The following is a 15,733-nucleotide window of genomic DNA, read 5'->3' on the forward strand; positions in this document are numbered from 1 at the left end:
ATCTGCTCACACCACACCCTCAATGTGTCTCTTCCCCCCTCCCCCCCACCCACCTTAAACCAATTTATATTTCTCCCTTGTTGAAACTATGCTGCAGTTCTGCCGAAGGGCCATGAAGGCTCGAAACGTTAACTGATTTCTTCTCCGCCGATGCTGCCAGACTTGCTGAGTTTTTCCAGGTAATTCTGTTTTTGTTATGGGCTATTAAAATGCTGGCCTAACCAGTAATGCCCATGTCCCGTAAAACAATGAAAAAAAGTAATTCATTACATCTGATGTATCCACCTCTAAATAGCTTGCTGCAAAAAATGCAACTGAAGTATTACATTAACCAGTATAATTAGTTTATTGCTTCAAAAATAGGTACTACTTCCATTTCCTTGATGACAGCAAGCTAGCCTGTTTGGTTTAACCCCAGAGCATTGTTTCCTCCTTCCGTCTATTAGATGTATGTTTTTTTTTGTTTAAATAGAAATAGTTCAAAGTACTAATCAAAAAATAAAGGAGAAGTATTGTTATCCTACAACTAAATGGTAAGTGGATTATCGTTAGTGTTTCTGTGAAAATTGCTCTCCCCACTGGGCATGTGAGCTTGGTGGGCAGAAGACCTCATCACAAAATTCAGCACGAGCTGCTGAAGATTTTCTGTCCATTCATTTTAATGAGTAGAAGATTGTGAGCATGCACTGAATGTTAGCGACAAAGTCTTCGGACCTGTAAGGCCCTTACGCCTGGCATTGATGAGGAATGATTTAGAAAAATGAGATCCATAGACAGTACCACAAAATAGAAATCGGGTGAAATTAGTAACGGGCGATTGTGTTCTTTTCCGAGTTAAACATAAACCAAGTTTGTGATCAATTTTGGAGGGAACAAATGAAATGTTTTAAACAATATAAATGCTTATAAGTGTAATAGAAGTGGAAGTTGTTTTTATTACTGACAAAATCGAATGCTAGTTCTTTGGAGGGTTCATATGAGCTGTGGATAAAGGGGAACCAGTAGATGTTCTGTACTTAGATTTCCAAAAAGCAACTGATAAAGTGTCACATCAAAGGTTACTGCAGAAAACAAAAGTTTATGGTTTAGAGAGTAACATATTGGTATGGATAGAGGATTGGCTTGCTAACAAGAAGCAGAGAGTTGGCATAAACGGGTCTTTTTCTGATTGACAGGATGTGACGAGTGGTGTGCCACAGGCCTCAACTTTTAACAATTTATATAAATGACTTGGATGAAGGGACCGAACGAATGGTTGCTAAATTTGCTGATGACACAGAGAGGTAGGAAAGTAAATTGTGAAGAGGACGTAAGGAGGCTACAAAGTGACATAGATAGGTTAAGTGAGTGGGCAAAGGTCTGGCAAATGGAGTACAATGTGGGCAAATGTGAAATTGTTCATTTTGGCAGGAAGAATAAAAAAGAAGCTTATTGTCTAAATGGTGAGAGATTGCAGAGCACTGAGATTCAGAGGGATCTGGGTGTGCTAGTGCATTAATCACAAAAGGCTAGTATGCAGGTACAGCAAGTAATTAGGAAAACTAAAAGAATGTTATCATTTATTGTAAGGGGAATTGATTACAAAAGTAGGGATGTTATGCTTCACTTGTACAGGGCATTGGTAAGACCACATCTGGAGTAGTGTGCACAGTACTGGTCTTATTTAAAGGAAGATATAAATGCATTAGAAGCAGCTCAGAGAAGTTTTACTAGACTAGTCCAGGAAAGAGTGGGTTGTCCTATGAGGAAAGACTGGACAGGTTCGGCTTGTATCCACTGGAATTCAGAAGAGTAAGAGGCGACTTAATTGAAACCTTTAAGATCCTGACGGGTCTTGACACGGTGGAGGTGCAGAGGTTGTTTCCTCTTGTGGGAGAATCTAGAACTAGGGGGTCATGTTTAAAAATAAGAGGTTGCTCATTTAAGACAGAGATGAGGAGAAATATTTTCTCTCAGTGGGTTGAGAGTCTCTTCCTCTTCCTCAAAAGGTGGCAGAAGCAGAGTCTTTGAATATTTTTAAGGCAGAGGTGGATAGATTCTTGATTAACAAGGGGGTGGTAGGTTATCCAGGACAGGCAGGAATGTGGAGTTGAAGTTACATTTAGATCAGCCATGATCTAATTGAATGGCAGAACAGGCTCAAGGGACCGTGTGGCCTACTCCTGCTCCTAATTCGTATGTTCTAAAAGGAACTGATTACCTGCGTCAACAGCAACTCCTCCCGCAAAGGACTTTAGCTGGAAGGTGATGGAAACTAACCCCTACATCAATGTTACTTTCTTCCTTCAGAGAACAGAGACTCCAAAGAGGAAAAGCAGCTGCCACACAAGGACTGTAACCTGTTAAAGTTGGCATTTCTGGGGTTTATCAGATTTCAACCCGCTTTTGGAATCCAACTTTCAAGAGTAATCAATCTGATTTAATCCCCAAATTCAAAGAGAACTTAATTATTGCTATCAACTGTTGTGCAATGAAGCTAACGGAGAGGATAGCCACTTATACCTGATTTACAACTAATAACACAGCAGTGTGAAATAATCAGCCAGATTTCACGTACAGCACCAGCCACATCCAAGAAAGAAAAAAACTATGCATTTAACAGTGTGATGTGTGTAGGTCTACACAATGGTGTTGTCTTCAGACAAACTACAAAGCGTACTTTACTTTGTGTTGCACAAAGCCGCCACTGTCAGAAACAAGGGGCAGAATCTTCCGGGCTCACCAGCAGCAGGAAGCTTGGCGGGTGGTGGAACTTAATTCGCCGTGAGGCCAAAAATCAGTTTCCCAACGGCGGGGTGAACTTTAGCAATTATGTTCTTGAGACTTTAAAGGCGCGTCGAGCTTCCCGAAGAGCAATGTCAGGGAGCCCTTTAGCATACGTTGGCACGTCATGCACGCTCATTAAAAGGCTGCCTCACTGGAATTATAATAATCCTGCCAAATTAAGTTCCCTGCCAGCGAGAAATCAGAACGTTCACTTTTTCGACTGCACATAAGTGGCGTGCGCCTGGCAAGGTAGACTTCTTCCATGATTAATGGTGAGTTGACGCTGCATTGTCCTCTTTGAGGGGTGTCTGTAAATACCAGCCCATGCTTGAGACCGGGTGGTGGCAGTGTAAATTGCATGGAGGATGACCCAGGAAGGGAGGAAGGGTTAGTGGGGAAGGGTGGAGCACTGACCGGGCAAAAGTGGAAGCAATAGTGCAGGTAGTCTGGGTGCCTTTGAATATGACGCCTAGACATTCGACCCCATGAGGTAACAGTGGGGACACCCTTCCCCGCTAACCCTTCCTCCCTTCCTTGGTCATCCTCCATGCAATTTACACTGCCACCACCCGGTCTCAAGCATAGGCTGGTATTTACAGACACTCCTCAAAGAGGACAATGCAGCGTCAACTCACCATTAATCTTGGAAGAAGTCTACCTTGCCAGACTTCCTGCCTGGTCTAGCCACGAGATTCACTGCTTTTTTCCTACTACAGGCAATAGTTTCTACCCAACTGAAAGCCATTATAATTTTAAACACTCAATTAGATCACCCCTCAACCTTCTCAGATCAAGGGAATACAGTCCATGTTTATGCAATCTGTCCTCATATTTTAACCCTCAAGCCTTAGTAGTTTTTTGATAAATCAACGCTATACCTCCTCGAAGATCGATATATGCACCTAAAAATGAGGTGAAGCTATAACACAGGGCTACTTGCTTGCTGAGCAGAATAAGCAGCAAGTGATAGATAGAGCTAAGCGATCCCATAACCAACAGATCACATCTAAGCTCTGCAGTCCTGCCACATCCAGTCATGAATGGTGGTGGACAATTAAACAACTCACTGGAAGGGGAGGGTCCACATATATCCCCATCCTCAACGATGGAGGCGCCCAGCACATCAGATAAGGCTGAAGCATTTACTACAATCTTCAGCCAGAAGTGCCAAGTAGATGATCCATCTCGGCCTCCTCCGGAGGTCCCCAGCACCACAGGTACCAGTCTTCAGCCAATTCAATTCACTCCATCTGATATCAAGAAATGGCTGAAGGCAATGGATAGTGGAAAGGCTATGGGCCCTGACAATATTCCGGTAATAGTACTGAAGACTTGTGCTCCAGAACTTGACGCACAGCTAGCCAAGCTGTTCCAGTACAGGACAAATCTAACCTGGCCAATTACTGCCCATCAGTCTACTCCTCATCATCAGTAATGTAATGGAAGAGGTCATCAACAGTGCTATCAAGCGGCACTTGCTTAGTAATAACCTGCTCACTGATGCCCAGCTTTGGTTCCTCCAGGGCCACTCAGCTCCTGACCTCATTACAGCCTTGGTTCAAACATGGACAAAAGAGCTGAACTCCCAAGGTGAGGTAAGAGTGACTGCCCTTGACATCAGGGCCGCATTTGACTGAGTGTGACACCAAGGAGCCCTAGCAAAACTGGAGTCAATGGGAATCAGGGGGAAAACTCTCCACTTGTTGGAGTGAGACCAAGCACAAAGGAAGATGGCTGTGGTTGTTGGAGGTCAGTCATCTCAGCTCCAGGACATCACTGCAGGAGTTCCTCAGGGTAGTGTCCTTGGCCCAACCATCTGCAGCTGTTTCATCAATGACCTTCCTTCCATCATAAGGTCAGAAATAGGGATGTTCACTGATGATTGCACAATGTTCAGCACCATTCAAGACTCATCAGATACTAAAGCAGGCCATGTCCAAATGCAGCAAGACCTCGACAAAATACAGGCTTGGGCTAACAAGTAGCAAGTAACAATCACGCCACACAAGTGTCAGGCAATGACCATCTCCAACAAGAGAGAATCTAATCATCACCTCTTGACATTCAACAGCATTACAATCACTGAATCTCCCACTATCAACGTTCTGGGGGTTACCATTGACCAGAAACTAAACTGGGCTAGCCATATAAATACTGTGGCTAAAAGAGCAGATCAGAGGCTAGGAATCCCACGATGAGTAACTCACCTCATGACTCCCCAAAGCCTGTCCACCATCTACAAGGCACAAGTCAGGAGTGTGATGTCCTTACTTGCCTGGATGAGTGAAGCTCCTACAACACTCAAGAAGCTCGACACCGTCCAGGACAAAGCAGCCCCTTGATTGGCACCACATCCACAGACGTTCACTCTCTCCACCACCGACGTACAGTGGCAACAGTGTGTACCATCTTCAAGATGTACTGCAGGAATTCACCAAGGCTCCTTAGACAGCACCTTCCAAACCTACGACCACGACCATCTAGAAGAACAAGGGCAGCAAACACATGGGAACACCACCACCTGGAAGTTCCTCTCCAAGTCACTCACCATCCTGACTTGGAAATATATCGCCGTTCCTTCACTGTCGCTGGGTCAAAATCCTGGAACTCCCTCCCTAACAGCACTGTGGGGGTACCTACACCACATGGACTGCAGCGGTTCAAGAAGACAGCTCACCACCACCTTCTCTATGGCAACTAGGGATAGGCAATAAAGGCTGGCCTAGCCAGCAAAGCCCACATCCTGTGAATGAATAAAAACAAATATCCTTCCTAAGGTTTGATGTACAAAACTAAATGCAGTTCTCCAGATGGAATCTGACCAAAGACTCTTGTACAAATGAAGTATAACCTCCCCCACTTTGTATTTCAACTCTCTTGAGATAAAGCCCAGCATTTAATTAGCCTGTTTGGTACTTTTTTCTACCAGCTTTCTGTAACACGTAAACCTAGACCCCCAAACTCCTTTGTTCCTCCACAGCCTCTTGCCATTTCAAAAATATTTTGATTTATCTTCCTTGGATCCAAAGTAGATGGCCCCATAGTTCCTCACACTGCAGTCCATCTGCCCGCTCACTTTTGCAAACTCCTGATCCCACTTCACCATTTATTGTTCCTCCTAACTTAGGCCTGAATTTTTGCAAAGTCAGAAGGGCTCCGTGCCTTAGCCAAAATGGCGGCGAAGCCCAGAATATGGAAGTCCTGCCCCCGAACCGGCACACACCATTTTCGCCAGACGGGATCGTGGGCGGGACATTTTTCACACATCCACAGCTCACGGAGGCAGCAGCACATTCAAAAGTGCAGCTTCCTCCAACAGAAGCAATTTTCGTCACCAGGATTTCCAAAACATGACTCATGGGCTTTAGACATTTGAGGAAAAGATCTAAACCGACCGGAGTTCTTTGGAGAGATAAGATTCCCTTTTGGAGCGATAAGGTACCCTTTTGGAAAAGTTCATTTGCCCCTTTGGGAGAAGACCAAGTACCCTTAGGGATTAAGAGAAGACATGAATTTGTGTAAAAAAATGGATAGGATCTCTGGAACTGTCAAGCTATCAAGTCATTTAAATCTCCTACTCTGTAAACTTTGTAAAAAGAAAGCCTGCCCTTGAAAAAAAAATCAGTGATTGCAACTTCAGTAGGTGGTTGTTGATATTATCCTGAGGGTTATTATTATAGGATTAGTGTTGCTTGACTGCTTCTACAGTATCCGTATCACTGTGGGAGGCCCTTAAGTCATTGTTTGACTGACAGCTCCAAGTGGTCATAACGTATGTCAGTACGTGGAATTCTCTTCCCTAGTGGAGGCTGAGTCATTGAATTTATTCAAGGCAAAGTTAGGCAGATTTTTTGATAGACAAGGAAGTTAAGAGTTTATGGGGGGCAGACAGCAAAGTGGAGTTGTGACACACCCAAATCAGCCATGATCTTATTGAATGGTAGAGTAGGCTCAAAGGACTGAATAGCCTACTCCTGCTCCTAAGTCCTAAGTTCCGAAAGAGATGTGGGGCTATGAATACAAATATTTGTTTTTATAAGGAATTTAGTGCTTGAAGGAAATGTTTTAAATGGCCTGCCTCGGTACCCGGCAGCCCCTGTGGCTGCCTTGCACTGTTTCCAGGTGTGGGAGGCATAAAGTGAGCACCACCCTCACCCAGAATGAAAATTCAGTGGGTCAGGGCACTTTCTCCTGAGTAGGGTTTGCGGAGTCAAGAATTTTCCCAACTCTACCTCCTGACTCGGGAGCGAAAATTCGGCCCTTAGTGACATCTGCAATCTTTGAAATACAACACTCCAAGTCACTGATATAATATGGAGGGTGATAAACTAAGACCCCAGTATGGATCCCTGGGGTACACTACTTGCCACATTCTGCCAGAGTACACTCCATTATCCATACCTTCCAATCAATTTTCAATCCATCTTTCAAGGTTATCTCCAATCCCATCCATTCTCATTTTGGTTGATAATCTCTTTTGCTGAATCTCACCAAATGTCTTCTGAAAGCTCATTTGGACAACATGCTTGGACGCTCCTCTGTCCACAATGCAAGTGACTTCTTCAAAAAATTCAACTAGATTAGCCAGACATAACTTATCCTTCACAAATCCATGTTGACTGTCTTTGATCAGCTCACACTTGGTCAAATGCCCAGTCGCTTTGTCACTGATGATATTTGTAAGGAAGTTACGGGAATCTGATGTTAAAGTGACAGGTCTGTAGTTTCTTGACCTCTTCCTGTCACTTATCTTAAATAACGGACTGACATTTGCAATGTGTTATGATCCCAGTAGGGGCCATTAACAATTAAAGAGAAATTCCAACGCCCAGTCATTAACTGAAAGAAATTACAGTCAAAAGGTAACCTGTGTTTATCTTACAAAGTCACAGTTGGAAGTGAGAAAACTTAAATAGATGACTCATTTTTGGGCTTCTTGGTAGAGCCGGGGGGTGGGGGGGGGGGGTAGAGAATTTTCGGTTCAGCGCGCAGGGGTGGGGCCCGCTCGCCGAGGCGTAAAATGACGCGGGGTGACGTCGGACATGCGTCCCAACGTCACCGCGCATCATTTAGATTTTCAGCTTGGTGGGCATGCAGCCGAGCCAGCTGTGCGCCCACCAAACTGTCAAAGGCCTGTTAAGGCCATTAATTAACTAATTAAACCTATTGAGAAAGCTGCCTGTCCAACCTTAAGGTTGGCAGGCAGGCAAAGAGCCCAGGCGGCCTTCGTATTTTTCATGGAACCTCATCCACGGGCAGGATCAGGTTTCATGAAGGGTTTATAAATTAAATAAAGTTTTTCATTAAAGTTCGTTGACGTGTCCCAGCTCATGTGACACTGTCACATGCGGGGACATGTCTTAAATTTTTTTTTCTTTATTAAAATTTTTCAAACTTAAAACTTATCTTCCTGAGGCACAGAGGTGAATTTTGCGCTCTTTCGTGCGCATGCGCAAAAGAGTGCACTCCCGACTCAGGGAACCGCTCCCCCCGCCCGCATAGGGAGCGCACAGCGCTTCCGGGTGCATGTCATGCTGGGCAGGCTTTAATTGGCCCGCCCACATAAAATGGCAGCGCGGATCCTATCGGGGGTGCCAATCGGGTCCGCGCCTACCCATGCCAGCCCCCGCACAACACCCCCCCCCCGGCAATGGGGGGGGGGGAATTCTCCCAGGGTGTCTAATGTTATCTCAATAAAAGATTTAAATTAATCTCTGTGGATGTGACTAGCAAGGCCAGCATTTGTTGCCCATCCCCAATTGCCATACTAGGGCAATTCAGAGTCAACTACACTGCTTTGGACCTGGAGTCACATGTAGGCCAGATCAGGCAAGGATGGCAGATTTCCTTTCCTAAAGGACATTACTGAACCAGATGTGTTTTTATGACAATTGTTGATAGTTTAATGGTCACCATTACCGAGACTAGCTTTCAATTCAAGATCTTATTAATGGTGGGGCTTGAACCCGTGTCCCTCAGAGCATTAGCATGGTCCTCTGAATTACTGGTCCTGTGACATTATCACTATACCACTGTCACCCTGTGCTGAAAGGTGTTAAAAGCAGTTGGTAAACAAGGTAGTTCCTTTGTGGGACAAGCAATGCTGGGAAAGAGCGTCGTAAACTCCATTAGAGATGTAAATTATTCATATAGGCCACAGAATCAAAGAGTTTAGTTTTGAAGGGAAAATAATTTACATTTCTATTTGCAACATCCCAAATGTGCCATGGTACCATGTAAATTGTTAATTTCCTATTTGTATATAAATTTGTAGGGTGAAACCAGAATAAAGTTGATGGGCTGTGGGGGTTAGGGAGGTTCCTTTGGTTTAATTTATGTGTGTTTTTTTTTTGCTTATAGAAACAAGTAGCTAGCAGTTCAGTTTGGAAACAGACAGAGGCAGTTGGCAACTCACTGAGTTGAGGTAGCAAAGAGATAAATGTTAGCGAGGCTTGAACCTTAAACAAAGAAAGTACTAATGTTATTGTTCATCATGCAGAATGTGGGTGGCAGCTCGAGTTTGGTGTGGAGACAGATTTCATGAGGGAAAAGAGGCTGGAAGATTTGCCAAGCTTGGAGTTAGAGAAAGAAATCTACAGTGGCTCTCACAGTGAAAGACACTTAGCCTTGTTGCAGTTGGAGTTCTGTGCCCAATCAACTTGGAGAGGGCGGGGAAAGAAATTGATTTCACATTTTTTAAACAAAAACAAACCTTACTGTGTATAAAAAAAAAATTAATCAAAGCCAGCACTACTAACAACAGTATAGTTTGTAACCGCTTATGCTTTGAAATCAAAAAACACAACAAAACATCATCACATGTTTAAACTGAAATCCTCAACTCAACCTCCCTTTTCACTTTGACTCCCCATCTACTCAATGCTTCAAGCACCACCTGCCCCACATGTGGTGCTGATCGTGCATTGGCTTTTCAGCCCTTTCAGAACCTATTGAACTGGAGTGGAAGCAAGTCATCCGTGATCCTGAGGGCCTGCCTCAGGGCAGACTTTCTTTGCATCCCTTTGTTGTTAATTCTGTAGTTATACCAGTCTGCTAGATTTCCACTTTTTTTTTTGCATATGTATAAGCCTTTTCTTTTAAGTTAACACCGTCTCTTGGCTTATTTGTTAATAAACCAGAGATGAGCAATTTCTACTGTATGAGGAGCAAATCACTTTTTGTCACCACTAACATGAAAGTGGCAGCCCTCAGCCAATACACTCTACTCACACTGTGTGTGGTCAAAAAATTAGTTTCAGTTAAAATTAACATTTCCATCCCCACAAAAATGATGGCATAAAGTAGATAAATGATTTGTGGGCAGCATTTTGCAGCATGATAAAACACCTCCTTCTAATGCACAATTGAATAACTCATTATCCTTTTGAGTTAGTAATTTAAGACTTAATTCAATGGTTCAATCATTGTTACTCATAGTTTAACCTTTGTTTTTTGCTTCTTTTACAAAAACTTAGCACTCTCAGTTTATGCGGCAGCACATTGTAATTTATTAATATACAGTAATTTAGAGGCTAACATGCGGTATCCATTAAGCAGTCTTTTTTTGATTATTCATTCATGTGATGTCATCACTGCTGGAAATGCCAGCATTTATTGCCCATCTTTAACTGCCCTTGAGAAGGTGGCGGTGAGCTGCTGCAGTCCATGAAATGGAGGTACACCCACAGTGTTGTCAGGGACAGCGCCCAGGATTTTGATCCAGTGATAGGGAAGTATTGGTAATATAATTCCAAGTCAGGATGGTGTGTGACTTGGAGGGGAACTTGCAGGTGGTGTTCCCATGTGCCTGCTGCCTTTGTCCTTCTATGTGGTAGTGTTGCAGATTTGGAAGTTGCAGTCAAAGATGCCTTGCCAGGTTGCTGCAGTACATCTTGCAAATGGTCACAAAGCTGCCACAGTGCACTGGCAGTGGAATGTTAAAGTGGTGAATGGGGTGCCAATCAATTGGGCTACTTTGTCCTGGATGATGCTGATCATCTTGAATGTTGTTGCAGCTGCACTCATCTGAGCAAGTGCCACATCACAGTCCTGACTTGTGCCTTTTTGATGGTGGACAATCTTTGGTAAGTCAGGAAATGAGTTACTTGCCGCAGATGTCCCAGTTTCTGTTTCTAGTTAATGCCAACATCCAAGATGCTGATAATGGGGGATTCAACCATGGTAATGCTTGGGATGCATACAAGGATACGGAGAGTGGAAATTGGGGAGGCGCATGCGATAATTTTCCAGTCTTCCTTAGACTCAGGGGTGGTGCCAGACAAGTGGAGAATTGCAAATGTTACACCCTTGTTCAAAAAAGGGTGTAAAGATAAGCCTAGCAACTACAGGGTAGTCAGCTCAACCTCGGTGATGGGGAAGCTTCTAGAAATTATAATTCAGGACGAAATTAGGAGGCAAATGGGCAAATGCAGGTTAATTAAGGAAAGCCAGCACAGAGTTATTAAAGCAAATCGTGTTTAACTAACTTGTTTTTTGATGAGCTAACAGAGAATGTTGATGAGGGCAATGCTGTTGATGTGGTGTATGTGGACTTCCAGAAGGCATTTGATACAGTGCTGCACAACAGACTTGTGAGCAAAGTTCTAGTTCATGGAATAAAAGGGACATTAGCAATATGAACATGAAATTAGCTGAGTGACAGGAAACAGCAGCAGTTAATGGATGTTTTTCAGTCTGAAGGATGTTTTGTAGTGGAGTTCCACAGAGTGAGATTGGTGGAATGGATGGACAATTGGCAGATGAAATTTAATGCAGAGAATTGTGAAGTGATTTATTTTATTAGGAAGAACACAGAGATAATATAAAATACAGGGTATAATTCTAAAGAAGGTGCAGGAACAGGGAGACCTGGGTGTATATGTCCATAAATCATTGAGGATGGCAGGACAGTCTAAGAGAGTGGTTAGTAAAGCATAAGTGGGTTTGGCCTCAACTGGAGTATTACATCCAGTTCTGGGGGCCATACATTTGGAAAGGTGTAAAAGCATTAGAGAGAGTGCAGAAAAGATTCAGAAGAATGGCCCCTGGGATGAGGAACTTCAGTATCCATCAATAGATTGGAGAAGTTGGGACTGTTTTCTTTGGAGAAGAGAAAGCTGAGCGGATATTCGATAGAGGTAATCAAAACCATGAGGGGTCTGGACAGGGTAGATAGAGGCAAAATATTCCCATTGATGGAAGGATCGAGAGCAAGAGGACACAGATTTAACATAATTGGCAAAAGAAGCAATGACAACATTGGGGGAAAAAATGCACACAGCAAGCAGTTAAAATCTGGTATGTGCTGCCTGAGACTGTGGTGAAGGCAGGTTCAACTCAGGCATTCAAGAGTAAATTGGATTGTTATCTAAAAGAAAAAATGTGCAGGGCTACGGGTAGAAGGTGGGGTAATGGCACAAGGTAATTTGTTCCAACAGAGAGTCAGTCTGTGGACACGATGAGGCAAATGGCCTCCTTATTCGGTGATTCTGTCCTGTGACAATTCTGTGTTTTTGTGAATGTGAAGCGGGGATCATTAGACTCTCTCATGCTGGAAATGGTCATTGCCTAGTACTTGTGTGGTGCGAATGTTACTTACTACTTATCAACCCATGCCTGAATGTTGTCCAGGTCTTGCTGCATGTGGGCACAGACTGTTTCATTATCCAAGGAGTTGAGAATAGAACTGGCAAAGCAGTCATCCGCAAAGGAAACAGAAAGCTGATTAAAACTGATTACATGAGATAGAAAACTGCCTGAAAAGGGGAAGCAGATTCAACAGCAACTTGGATAAATACTTGAAAAATAAAAATTTTCAAGGCCAAATGGAAAAATCAGGCGGAGCTGGGGGAAACTATAATAGCTCTTTCAAGGTTCAATGGCCTTCTGTGCTGTAAACTTCTATGATTCCAAGAAATCAAGAAACAAAGGGTTTAAATCAACTACATCGTTATTTTGAAGTGAAACCCACTGAACTTTCAATTGACTAGAAATTCCACTATGTGTTACATTGAATCCACAGGCTAACATTATAGTGTAACATGACATTACCCACAGGACATGGGTTTTCCCCACATCACCAAACAATATTCTCCAGTTACCTTCAATAGGTAAATTTGTGCCCTGTCATTCTGAGCCCCAGTTTTGTAAAATTTCTTCAACTGATCTGCATCCTAATGGAATTCATCATCGTTGTTCATCTTCTTGAGTTCTCTGCCTAAAGACAGATCTTTGGCAATTATTCACCGAACCATGGAAAAGTGCCACGATTTTTTACTACGGGCATGAACATACGAATTAGGAGCAGGAGTTGGCCATTCAACCCCTTGGCCTGCGCCACTATTCAATAAGATCATGGCTGATCCGATTGTGGCCTCGACTCCAAGTTCTTCCGACCCCTGATAATCTTTGACTCCCTTGCTAGTCAAGGATCTATCTACCTCTGCCTTAAAGGAGGCGAGGAGGCAGGAAGCAGGCCCCCAAGTCTACCTCAGCCAGATTGGGGATTGAGCCCCATGCTGTTGGCATTAATCAGACGCTAACCCTCTAGCCAACTGAGCTAACCGGCCCCCTCACCATTGTTATCTCAGTTCAAATTCATATCCTATGTTTCTCAAGTTAAATTCAAATCCCTTTTCTGATTTCAATCTCTCACCTCTGCAAGATTAGTTGAGGTTTTGTCTCTCTTCCCTCTCTCTTATATTATTAAAGTCAGAATCCAGTTTAACTAGTCTTTGTCAGATCACTATTTCCTTCAGAGTCAACACAACACTGCTCACCAGACAGGTCCTGCAGTGTAACAATAACTCATTTTTCAGAATTGGAATCATCCATTTGCTGTCAATAACATGTTGCAAGGGCTGAAACACAAACATGACCCATCTCTAAAACTTAGATTAAAATGGGAAGTGTGTTTCTTTAAAATAAAATACCATCTTGCATCCTCCTACCTCCCTGAAAGATTCAATGAACCATATATTTATTCACTCTTAACTTAAAAGTTTTCTTACACAAGAGGCTAGGTTTCATGTTAGTCAAGATTATTTTTTATTATTCATTCATGGGATGTGGGCCTCACTGGCTAAGCCAGCATTTATTGCCCATGCCTAATTCCTCTTGAGAAGGTGGTGGTGAGCTGCCTTCTTGAACCGCTGCAGTCCATGTGGAGTAGGTACACCCACATTGCTGTTAGGGAGGGAGTTCCAGGGTTTTGACCCAGTGACAGTGAAGGAATGGTGATATATTTCCAAGTCAGGTTGGTAAGTGGCTTGGAGGGGAACTTCCAGTCGGTGGTGTTCCCATGTATCTGCTGCCTTTGTCCTTCCAGATGGTAGCGATCATGGATTTGGAAGGTGCTGTGTAAGGTGGCTTGGCCAGTTCCTGCAGTGTACCTTGTGGATGGTACACACGGCTGCTACTCTGTGTCAGTGGTGGAGGGAGTGAATGTTTGTGGATGGGGTGCCAGTCAAGCAGGCTGCTTTGTCCTGGGTGGTTTCGAGCTTCTTGAGTGTTGTTGGAGCTGCACTCATCCAGGCAAATGGAGAGTATTCCATCACACCCCTGACTTGTACCTTGTAGATGATGGCCAGGCTTTGGGACAGTCAGGAGGTAAGTTACTCGCCGCATGATTCCTAGCCTCTGACTTGCTCTTGTAGCCACAGTTATCTATATTGCTGGTCCAGTAGCGTGTATCCACTGGTAAATGGATTAACCTTGGCCGATCTTGTCATTCATCACAGATGTACTTTTTCTCCCTTTTCGACAGCAGATAGCTAAACAAGAGGTCACACTCATTTTTCTTTCGGAAAATTAAGCTTGTAGTAACTAATTTATTTTGCATAAGTGGGTTGATTTTTGCTTTAACAGCAGCTTTTAGGGAAAAAGTAAACTATTCATCTAGTTTCTATACAGAATCATTCACACTCATGTTGAGTGCTTGAGAGAAATATGGTAGCTGAAGTTCACTAACACCAGGCAAGAAACAATTACAAACTAAGAAATTATTGGGTACAATGTTAGAGAGAGAGAGAGAGCACCAATGTCTTGGCCCACTACTTTAATGGGAAGCTACAAAGGCAGTGCTCATCTTGACCTGATATTCATTAATAACTCTGTACATGAAATAGCTTCCATATCATCCCTGAGGAATGATGATCAGAGAATGGCCAACCTAAGCATGATCCATGCATCAGGTGTACCCAAGACTAGAAGTCAGGTAAATTGCAACAAAATAAGGGCATGGAAGCACAAGTAGGCCACCCAGCCCCTCACGCTTGTTCTGCTATTCAATGAGATCTGTACTGTAACTCCACCCTTCTGCCTTGGCTCTTATTTATTTTGGAATGCAAACCCCTGAAGCCAAGTGATACCCTCCTCATTTGCTGAGTTTAAGGTGATTAGTCTGCCACTTAGTCTGTAGAAGGGACACTCCTCAGTAATGTGCAGCATTGTTTGTGTCTTTCCACAAGTGTGTAAGTGTGTAACCTCAGCTGTTGGAGGTTGGCTGCACAGGGACCCTGGCCTGCCCTGAACCTGTCTTTCAAGGACTGCTCTTGCCGTGGTAGTTCAAAGCCTGCCATTCAACAGATGTCTATATCTTTTAATACCCTTGTAGCAAAAATCTATCGATTAAAAGAACAATTGAAGCAAATTAATTGGAGGATGCTTCTCAATGACACTTCAGTGGAGGACAAGTGGAGCACCTTTTAAAGGTATAATGTTCAGCATTCAGGGTAAGCAACAAGATCAGTCTAATTAGATACAATCATAAACTGATAAAAATTTAAAGTTAAGAGGTGTATCACCCTCAATAAATCCTGCAGAGAGAAAAAAGGATTTACTGGATAAGTTATTGAAAGGCAAAGAGAGCATCAGCACAGCATCAGAAGATAAACACAAGAAATCATTTCAGTATTACAAGGGGGCAGAGATGGTGAAAACCCTAAAAATGCAAATAAGCTTGCAGTTC

The 15,733-nt window shown here is 43.3% G+C and overlaps 1 long non-coding RNA gene across 9 annotated transcripts in view; it reads right to left on the reverse strand.

The window, feature by feature from the left end:
• LOC144681001 (uncharacterized) overlaps positions 1–15,733 on the reverse strand; it is a 585,681-nt gene that overhangs the window by 450,310 nt on the left and 119,638 nt on the right. The gene's annotated exons all lie outside the window — the stretch shown is intronic.

Source organism: Cetorhinus maximus, chromosome 5 (assembly GCF_964194155.1).
Source record: "Cetorhinus maximus chromosome 5, sCetMax3.hap1.1, whole genome shotgun sequence".
Taxonomy (NCBI): domain Eukaryota; kingdom Metazoa; phylum Chordata; class Chondrichthyes; order Lamniformes; family Cetorhinidae; genus Cetorhinus; species Cetorhinus maximus.